Source organism: Tenrec ecaudatus, chromosome 3, assembly GCF_050624435.1.
Source record: "Tenrec ecaudatus isolate mTenEca1 chromosome 3, mTenEca1.hap1, whole genome shotgun sequence".
NCBI classification, from domain to species: domain Eukaryota; kingdom Metazoa; phylum Chordata; class Mammalia; order Afrosoricida; family Tenrecidae; genus Tenrec; species Tenrec ecaudatus.
This window is the reverse complement of record NC_134532.1, coordinates 31,055,527-31,064,240: the sequence shown is the minus strand read 5'-3', so window position 1 is coordinate 31,064,240 and position 8,714 is coordinate 31,055,527. Positions and strand designations below refer to the sequence as shown.

The following is an 8,714-nucleotide window of genomic DNA, read 5'->3' as shown; positions in this document are numbered from 1 at the left end:
GCAGCTGTCTGGATGTCCCAGGCCGTGATGGTCGAGCAGTTTGGAATATGTCGTTGAGCTGCCTGGTGGGTGATGTGCACGAAGGTGTCAATGGTCAACGAGTTCACGATGCCCATGGCTCTGGACAAGATGCTGGAGTCTGCGTGGACCTAATTGAGCACCTTGTGCACATACACAAAGTAGGTCTCCTTGCTCCTTCGCTGACATTTCTTACTGTGCTTCCTCTGAGCCATAGCTGCAGCCTCCTTGGGGCCCCTCCCCGGGCAGGCAGGGACTTAGCGGGGTCAGGTGGGTTGTTTGACTGGGACTGAACACCTGGAAAATGTAACACAGGTGTCCTAAGGCGAGCTCAGGGAGGACAGAAACTCTTGTGGAGCAGAAGGGCAAAAGCTCCATGGATCTTGATTTTCAGTACGAATACAGACCGTGAAAACGGGACCTAACGATCCTTCTGACCTTTTGAGTTTTAAGCAGGAGGTGTCAAAGTTAACACAGGAATAACTGGCTTGTTGCGGCCAACCATTCACAGCGACTTCACTTTTTGTTCCTTTGATGTCAGCTCTTTTTATTGCTGTGAAGCAGAATTCACCAAACATTGGATGATTCGCCCACTAATGGGATACGTGAGCTGGGTTTAGACCGTCTTGAGACAGATTAGTTTTACCCTAATGGTGATGTGTTGTTTCTATGGTAACCTTGCTCAGAAGGAGAGGAACCTTAGGTTTCCATTGTGTGTCTGGGCTTAGTTGAGGAGCCAATGGGGCGAAGCTGCCTTCTGTGGGATTAAGACAGAAAGATTCTTAAACTGCAGGAAGGATAGGACACCACCAGGGAGCCTCCATTGGGCTTGGATAACCTCCAACCCTGTTGGCCTGGGCTGTGGCTGTCTGTGGATGTGAGTCCCTACTGTATGCTGGGACCAGAAAGGTGGCAGCTCCCTCGCCCGCCTGTCACTCACCTCATGTTGTTGGGGATCGTGGTGCTAATCTGTTGGTAGACAACCTGTTCTTCGTCGGGGTTTCCTATGGAGCACAGCAGCTCCCTCCCTGTGATCTATTGCTGCCCTAACAAGACCTTCCAGTTGACCTCCCAAGTGGCAACGAGAAAAATAAGTCCCCACTCGGTCCCAGTGGAAGGGGACAGGGCTCCTAATGGAGGTGCCCAAGGCGCATGTGCTCATCGCAGCATCTCCAGCCAGTTCCCGGAATGGGCCTCCTGGTCAAGCTCCCAAGTGGTGGAGAGAAAGTTGACAAAGCCCCACCTGATGCCAGTCTATCCTCCTTTTGCAACAGGAGCAGCCTAAGGTCGCAGGTGAGGCCAACAGGGACATTGATAACAGGTTATTCCTTGTCTCCTAGAAAGTATTAGTAAGGGTTCTTTCAAAACTACTTTTATATGTGAGCCCAATAACTTAAACAAAACAGGGGGGGAAAGTGTGTATTCATCCTATGTGAATAATCTGGTCTCTAGATGCCAGAATCTTTAATTTTTATTTCTCTTACAATTAGGCTGGAAGGGTCTCATGAAATCTTATTTTGATTCAATTGCACATAGACCTTTTAAGCAGCCTGAAACCCACTCAACTATCATTAGTCTCTTGTTCTGCTGGATCCTTTGATCTTCCAGCTGACCCCTCAATGTAGAGGCCTATATGATTTACACTTCCCTTGAAAGACAAAATGTCACAACCGATGACTGTGTGCTGTCCTTACACTAGAGCCCACATTCATGAAAATGCTCTGTCATATGGCATCCCTTGTGGAGCTTAGAGAATTGCCTTCAGCTGACCTCCAAAAGAATGGTATAATGAGGGGTAGGAAGTCCTCACTGATTTTGTTGTCACCTTGTTTGTTCCTTTTCTTTAACCTAAAGAAACCTCTTCTCTCTTTTAATAAGAGAAATAACTTTGTAAACATAACTAGCACACTAGCATGTCTTTGTGCATGTCTTGGGTGTTTATTTGTGGTTTCTGGGAATGGTGTCATATTAGCTGTCATGGAGTCAGTTCCATCTCACAGGGACCGAGTGAACAACAGAACAAAGCACTGAACTCTCCTGTGCAAACCTCACAATTTAGGATGAACCCATTGTTGCAGTCACGTTGTTAGTCCATTTAATAGAGGGATTCCTATTTTTCACTGCCCCTCTACTTTACCCAACTTAATGTCCTACTCCTGGGACAGTTCTCTTGATAACTTGTACAAAGTATATTATATGAACTTTCACCATCTTTACCGCTAAGCAGTCCTCTGATATTACTTCTCTGATATTGCTTCTGCCAAGACAGACTTGTTTGTACCATGGCTATTAATGGTACTTGGGGTGTTCTTGGCCAGAACTACAACTCAACCGCATTGATTATTCTTCTGCCTGCGTAATTCAGTGCCCACCTTTCACATGCAGAGGAAGCCATTGACAATAGCATGTTTTAGTCAGGTGAACCCAATCCTCAAGGTAATAATCTTTTAAAAATATATCATTTTGTTGGAGGCTCATGCAATTCTTATCACAACCACATTACAAGCACATATGTGCATTGGTTGTCATCACCATTCTCAAAACACTTGCCTTCTACTTGAGCCCTTAATATCGGCTGCTCATTTCCCCCTCCTTCCCCACTACCTCCTACCTCATGAACCCTTCATAATTCATAAATTACTATTTTGTCATGTTACACTGTCTGATGTCTCCCCCCCAACCCTCTCTGCTGTCCATCCTCCAGGGAAGTGGCTATACGTAGATTCTTGTAATCAGTTCCCCCTTTCTACCTCACATTCCTTCCACCCTCCAGGCATTGCCACTCTCATCACTGGTCCTGAAGCAATCATCTGTCCTGGATTCCCTGTTTCTAGTTGCTATCTGTACCAATGTACATCCTTTGGTCTAGCCAGATTTGTAAGGTAGGATTGGGATCATGATAGTGGGGGCAGGAAGCATTTAAAAACTAGAAGAAAGTTATGTGTTTCATCGTTACTACCATGCACCCTGACTGGCTCATCTCACCCCCCACAACCCTTCAGTAAGGAGGTGTCCGGTTGGCTACTGATGGGCATTGAGAGTCCCCTCTGTACTCACCCACATTTACAAGGATATGAGTTTTTTTTTTGTTCCTTGATACCTGATCCCTTTGACAACTCGTGGTCACACAGGCTGATGTGTTTTTTCCTTGTGGGCTTTTGTTGCTTCTGAACTAGATGGCCACTTGTTTATCTTTGAGGTTTTAACACAACAGATGCCATATCTTTTGATAGCTGGGTACCATTAGCTTTCTTCCTCAATGTAATATATTTCCAACACTGTAAAGAGGTGTTGTTCCCCTGATTCATCCAATGCAAAGTAGCTGTAGATCTCCTGACTTACTATCACCATATGGGTGTTTTGGGGGGATTTTTTTTTTCATAAACTAACTTTTTCTCGAAGGAGTTAAAATTACTCAAGCTTAGATTAAGAATGTTGATCAAGGTAGGATTCAGATCAAGACAGTGGAGGGGGGTGAGAGGAAGGTTTTTGGAACTAGAGAAAAGTTCTATTTTTCATTGTTTCTACATTGCACCCTGACTGGCCCATCTCCTCCCAAAGACCCTTCTGTAAGGGGATGTCCAGTGGCCTACAAATGGGCTTGCAAACCTGGCTAGACCAGATGATGTACACTGGTACAGATAAGAACTGGAAACACAGGGAATCCAGGGCGGATGATCACCTCAGGACCAGTGGTGTGAGTGGCAATACTGGGAGGGAATTGGGAGGGTGGGTTGGAAAGGGGGAACTGATTTCAAGGATCTACATGTGACCTCCTTCCTGGGGGGCAGACAACAGAAAAGTGGGTGAAGGGAGACATGGGACAAAGCAAGTTATGACAAAATTATAATTTATAAATTATCAAGTGTTCCTGATTGAGGGGGGAGTGGGCAGGGAGGGGAAAAATGAGGATCTGATGCCAGAGGCTTGGGTGAAGAGCAAATGTTTTGAGAATAATGAGGACAGCAAATGTATAAATGTGCTTTACACAATGGATGTATGTACGGATTGTGATAAGAGTTGTATGAGCCCATAATAAAATGATTTTTTTTTAAAGAAAGAATGTTGATCAAGTACGTCCAACCTTGTTCTTTAACCAGCCTGCCTCAGAGCTCTGAGATTGAAACCTGGACTTAATACCTAGGGGAATGGTGAGCCTTATATTCCAAATATTTATAACAACTAGATATGACAGAGTCAAAGATAAATTGTGTATTTTTCTAGTAACCTGACTTGCATACTATTTTTATAGGGGCACAAACATACACCCCTGTCAAATAACTGCCACTTCACAACTCCCTGACCAAGAAACTCTCTGAGGGTTGAAAAGGGCAATGTCAGTGACATCAAAGGAGGATATCCGACTAGCCATGTCAGGCTAATGTCTCTCTAATTTATCACAGCTTAGCCTCTTCCCATCACATTTGTTTTGTGTTCCTACCCCTCCGGGCTCCTGGTTGAGCAAGTTTCACAAGTTGTGCCAAGATACTAGCTTTTTATCTCTCCCTAGATGTCCAAAACTATGGGTGAGATGTGGGTGTTATAGTGAGATAATCAGGGGAAAGGATAAAAAAATGTAAAGGGGAAGAAATTGTTGTTAGAAAGGTACACAGATAGTATCAGCACTGAAATCATTGATCACACCTCATAATTCTGTAAAATTTTAAAGTACATTGTAAATGTTTTTATAGCAATAAAACTAGCATAAGAATATTATAGCAATGAGTTTACTGACTTGGCTTGAAAACAGATTCTTCCTGAAAATTCACCTATTTTGATAACAAATTAAAGTGTGTGGGTTCCTCTTTGAAGTCAACCTTTCAAAACCTAGGTCAACACTCAACTTAAGCATTGAACTCCCAAGGCTATACAGTAATCCAGGTTCATAATTGCCTTTCAGGAACACCTGGAATCCATTCATCCTCTGAGACTAGGAAATACCTGCTTCTGTTACAGGAATGTCAAGGAAGGGGACCTGATGAAGAGAAGAATGGACTCTATTAGGATAGCGTGGGCTCTGTCTTTAAAACAAATACCTCAGTTTGTATCCTAATCTTCAGCTCAGGGGCACGGGGTGGTCACTCCTTAGGGCAAGAAGTGCAGGCCAACACCCTGACATACCTAAGTGATAACTCCTCTTCAGTTTCAGGTTGCAGATTGGCCACACATACCAAAATACAGTCCAGTCTAGGGAGCCAGAAACCTGGGACTGCTGTCTTGCGCACTTAAGCATCACAAGGAGTTGAACTTCCGAATGGTTGTGAACCAAATTCATTCACCTGACTCCAAATTTCCTCGTGTGTCTGCTTTTTATTTGGAGAGTGCATCGATTTGACTTCCTGAAGCTGTACTACAAAATGGTGAGTACGACAGACACCAAGGGCATTTGCATTATACAGAGTAAGGTCAGATAGGAATCACTGGAAACCTTGAGGTCAGATTATAAGGTAAAAGTGTGATGGGCGGGGGACAAGGGATGGAGCTTTCTGAAGCAGTCTATTGCTATCAAATGCATATGTGGTTCCAAGCACTGGATAACTGGTCTTCCTTAAGTGCCTTGAGGCTTGTTATATAAGGTATCAGCATACCAGACTGGGCCTTGGTTTTTTGAAATGTGCAATAAACTTCCTGAGTAGAGTCCAGATATAAAGGTCTACCAGAGGACATGAATTCTTAGCTCGTTCAGAGTCACCATTGCTTCTTCACTACAGTTTCCTTTATTCCATCAGGCAGTGAAATATTTTCTTTAGATTTTTAATGATGGCAGATTTGGCTCTTACACTGTTGGACGTATCCTCTCATGGCTTCATCAAAAGAATGAGTCTGATTGAAATGTGTTCAGTTGGTCAATAAGCCGGAATTCCTATTCCTCATATTTATTTATGTTGATAAAAAGCCCTGCAGAAACATTCCTCACTGGTAATGTCCCTTTGTACAACAGATAAAATCCTTCCTAGGCTTGCAGTTTCTTTACCTTGCCTTACATATTAACACAATTATTGTGCTATTATTGAAAACACAGCCACTGAAGGTGGTTTATTTTTCTTGAACTTTAAAAAAAAACAAACAAACAATTGTGTCTCTTTCTTCAAAGGATCCCATTCATAACATGTCCTATGTATTGAGGATGATACGTCATTATCATTGCTTTTTAATAGCATTTGTCCTGTACTTCTTCCAAGAGACCAAAAACAAAAGATACAAACTCACTGCCATAGAAATGATTCCGGGAGGGACCGCTGGGCCAGTCGGGCTGCAGGAGCAGATGAGGGTGATGAGGCGGTGCAGAGGCCAGGACGGGCGGCCCCTTCAGGCCCCACTGCTTAGGGCTGGCCCCCAGCTATCCCTGCCGGCTCCCAAGGGCCCGTGCTGGAGCCCGCAGCCTGGGGGTGTGCACCCCGCCCTGGGGGCCGCTGTGCTGCTGCTGCTGCTGCTGCTCGGCTTCTACCTTCTTGACCCAGACCTGGACTACGGGCGACTGCGAGGGCCTGCTGTGCTAGACGGAGCCCTGCCGTGGGACCACAACAGCTCGGCCTGTGTCCCACTGCGGTCGCTGCTGCCCAAGTGCGAGCTTTTGCAGGTGGCCATCGTATGTGCAGGCTCTAACTCCAGCCGGGATGTGGTCACCCGGTCAAATCCCTACTCTTCTACAGGAAAAACCCCCTGCACCTCCACTTGGTGACAGACGTGGTGGCCAGGAATATCCTGGAGACACTTACACACGTGGATGGTACCTGCCATCTGAGTTAGATTCTACAACGTTGATGAGTTCCAGTCCCAGGACTCCTGGATCCCAAACACCCACTACTCTGGCCTCTATGGACTCTTGAAACCAGTGCTGCCCGGTGCCCTGCCCTCTGACCTGGCCCGGGTCATTGTCCTCGACACAGACGTCACCTTCGCTTCTGACATCGCGGAGCTCTGGGCAGTTTTTGCTCACTTTTCTGACAAGCAGATGATTGGTCTTGTGGAGAATCAGAGTGACTGGTACCTGGGCAACCTCTGGAAGAACCACAGGCCCTGGCCCTCCTTGGGCCTGGATTTAACACAGGCGTCATCCTCCTGAGACTAGACCGGCTTTGGCAGGCTGGCTGGGAGCAGATGTGGAAGCAGTTGCGAGAAGAGTGCTTCTCACCCTGTCGGCCACCTCTTTGGCTCACCAGGGCATCTTCAATGCTGTCCTCAAGGATCACCCAGGGCTGATGCTGCTGCTGCCCTGCACCTGGGACGTGCAGCTGTCTGACCACACGCTGGCTGAGCACTGCTACTCTGAGGCGTCAGGCCTGAAGGTGATGCTTGGAACTCGCCAAAGAAGTTCCGGGTGAAAAGCAAGCATGTGGAATTCTTCCGCAACCTCCACTTGACCTTCCTGGAGTACGACAGGAACCTGCTGCGCAGAGAACTGTTGTGGCTGCCCAAGCCGGCCCCCACCTCAGGCTGCACAGCTGCAGCACGCCCTGGCACAGCTAGATGAGGACGCAGCCTGCTTTGAGTTCCAGCAGCAGTGGCTCACTGCTGCCCGCGCGCACCTCACCTTCCTGCCTTTTGAGCTGTCACCGCCCAGGCACCACGACATCACCCTGGTGGCCCAGCTCTCCATGGACCGGTTGCAGATGCTGGAAGTCCTGTGCAACTGACCTGGCCGACGCCGAGGCCCAGCAGTTCCTGCGCTTTGTGTAGGGCTCGGTGTGGCGCGACGTGGCCTACCACATGGTGTACCCGGAGGGGCCCCTCTACCCGGTCAACCATCTGCGCAACGTGGCCTTGGCCCAGGCCCTCACGTCCCACATCTTCCATAGACTTCATGCTGGCCCACTCCCTCAGGGCCTCCCTTGAGCAGCTGGAGCTGGGGGGCCGCCCTTCGAGAGCCTGCACTACCGCCTCCGCTTTGCTACTTCCGAGGCCGAGCTGCTGGCCCTGCTGAACGCCGGCGCTCTCTTCACCTTCAGGTGCGACGTGTGGCCCCAGGGTCATGCGCCCACAGACTACACCCGCTGGAGGGCGGCACAGGCCCCGTACCCAGTGCAGTGGGCAGCAGACTACGAGCCTTACGTGGTGCTGCCACGTGACTGTCCCCGCTACAATGCTTGCTTTGTGGGCTTTGGCTGGAACAAGGTGGCCCACATGGAGGAGCTGGACGCTCAGGAATATGAGTTCCTGGTCCTGCCGGAAGCGTTTGCCATTCACGTGCCCCACGCGCCCAGCCTGGGCATCTCCCGCTTCCGCTCCAACCCCACCTACCGCCACTGCTTGCGGGCCCTGAAGGAGGAATTCCACCAGGACCTGTCCCGCCCCGTTATGGGGCCTTTGCCCTCAAGTACCTCACTGCCCTGAAGCAGCCCCGGGGTGTCTTGTGATCCCCCTTGCCCCCGGGCTAGGCCTGCACTTGCCTGGCTCAGCTGCACAACTGCATGCCGGGAGCTGCCCCTGCCCCTCCCAAGGACATTGCTATTAAGTTATTTAAGGTCTTCATAGGGAGGGCTGGGGCAGGGCCATCTGTGGTGGGGCCTGAGGTCCACCCATGCTGCTACTCCCCCATTGGGGTCCAGTCTCCCCTTGCCCCAGCCGGTTTGGGGCTGGTTCCCCGTCCCAACGACCTATAGCTCTTCTTTATAATGAATGTTTGTAAAAACCCCTCGTATGCGCCTCTCTCTTGGTTTGGGGGTGTGGACTTCTCAGGAAGCCTTGTGCAACTG

The 8,714-nt window shown here is 48.5% G+C and overlaps 1 pseudogene; it reads left to right on the top strand.

Moving 5' to 3' along the window:
• The first annotated feature begins 6,292 nt into the window (after positions 1–6,292).
• On the top strand, positions 6,293–8,375 carry LOC142443202 (xylosyl- and glucuronyltransferase LARGE2 pseudogene; annotated as a pseudogene).
• Positions 8,376–8,714: the final 339 nt, after the last annotated feature.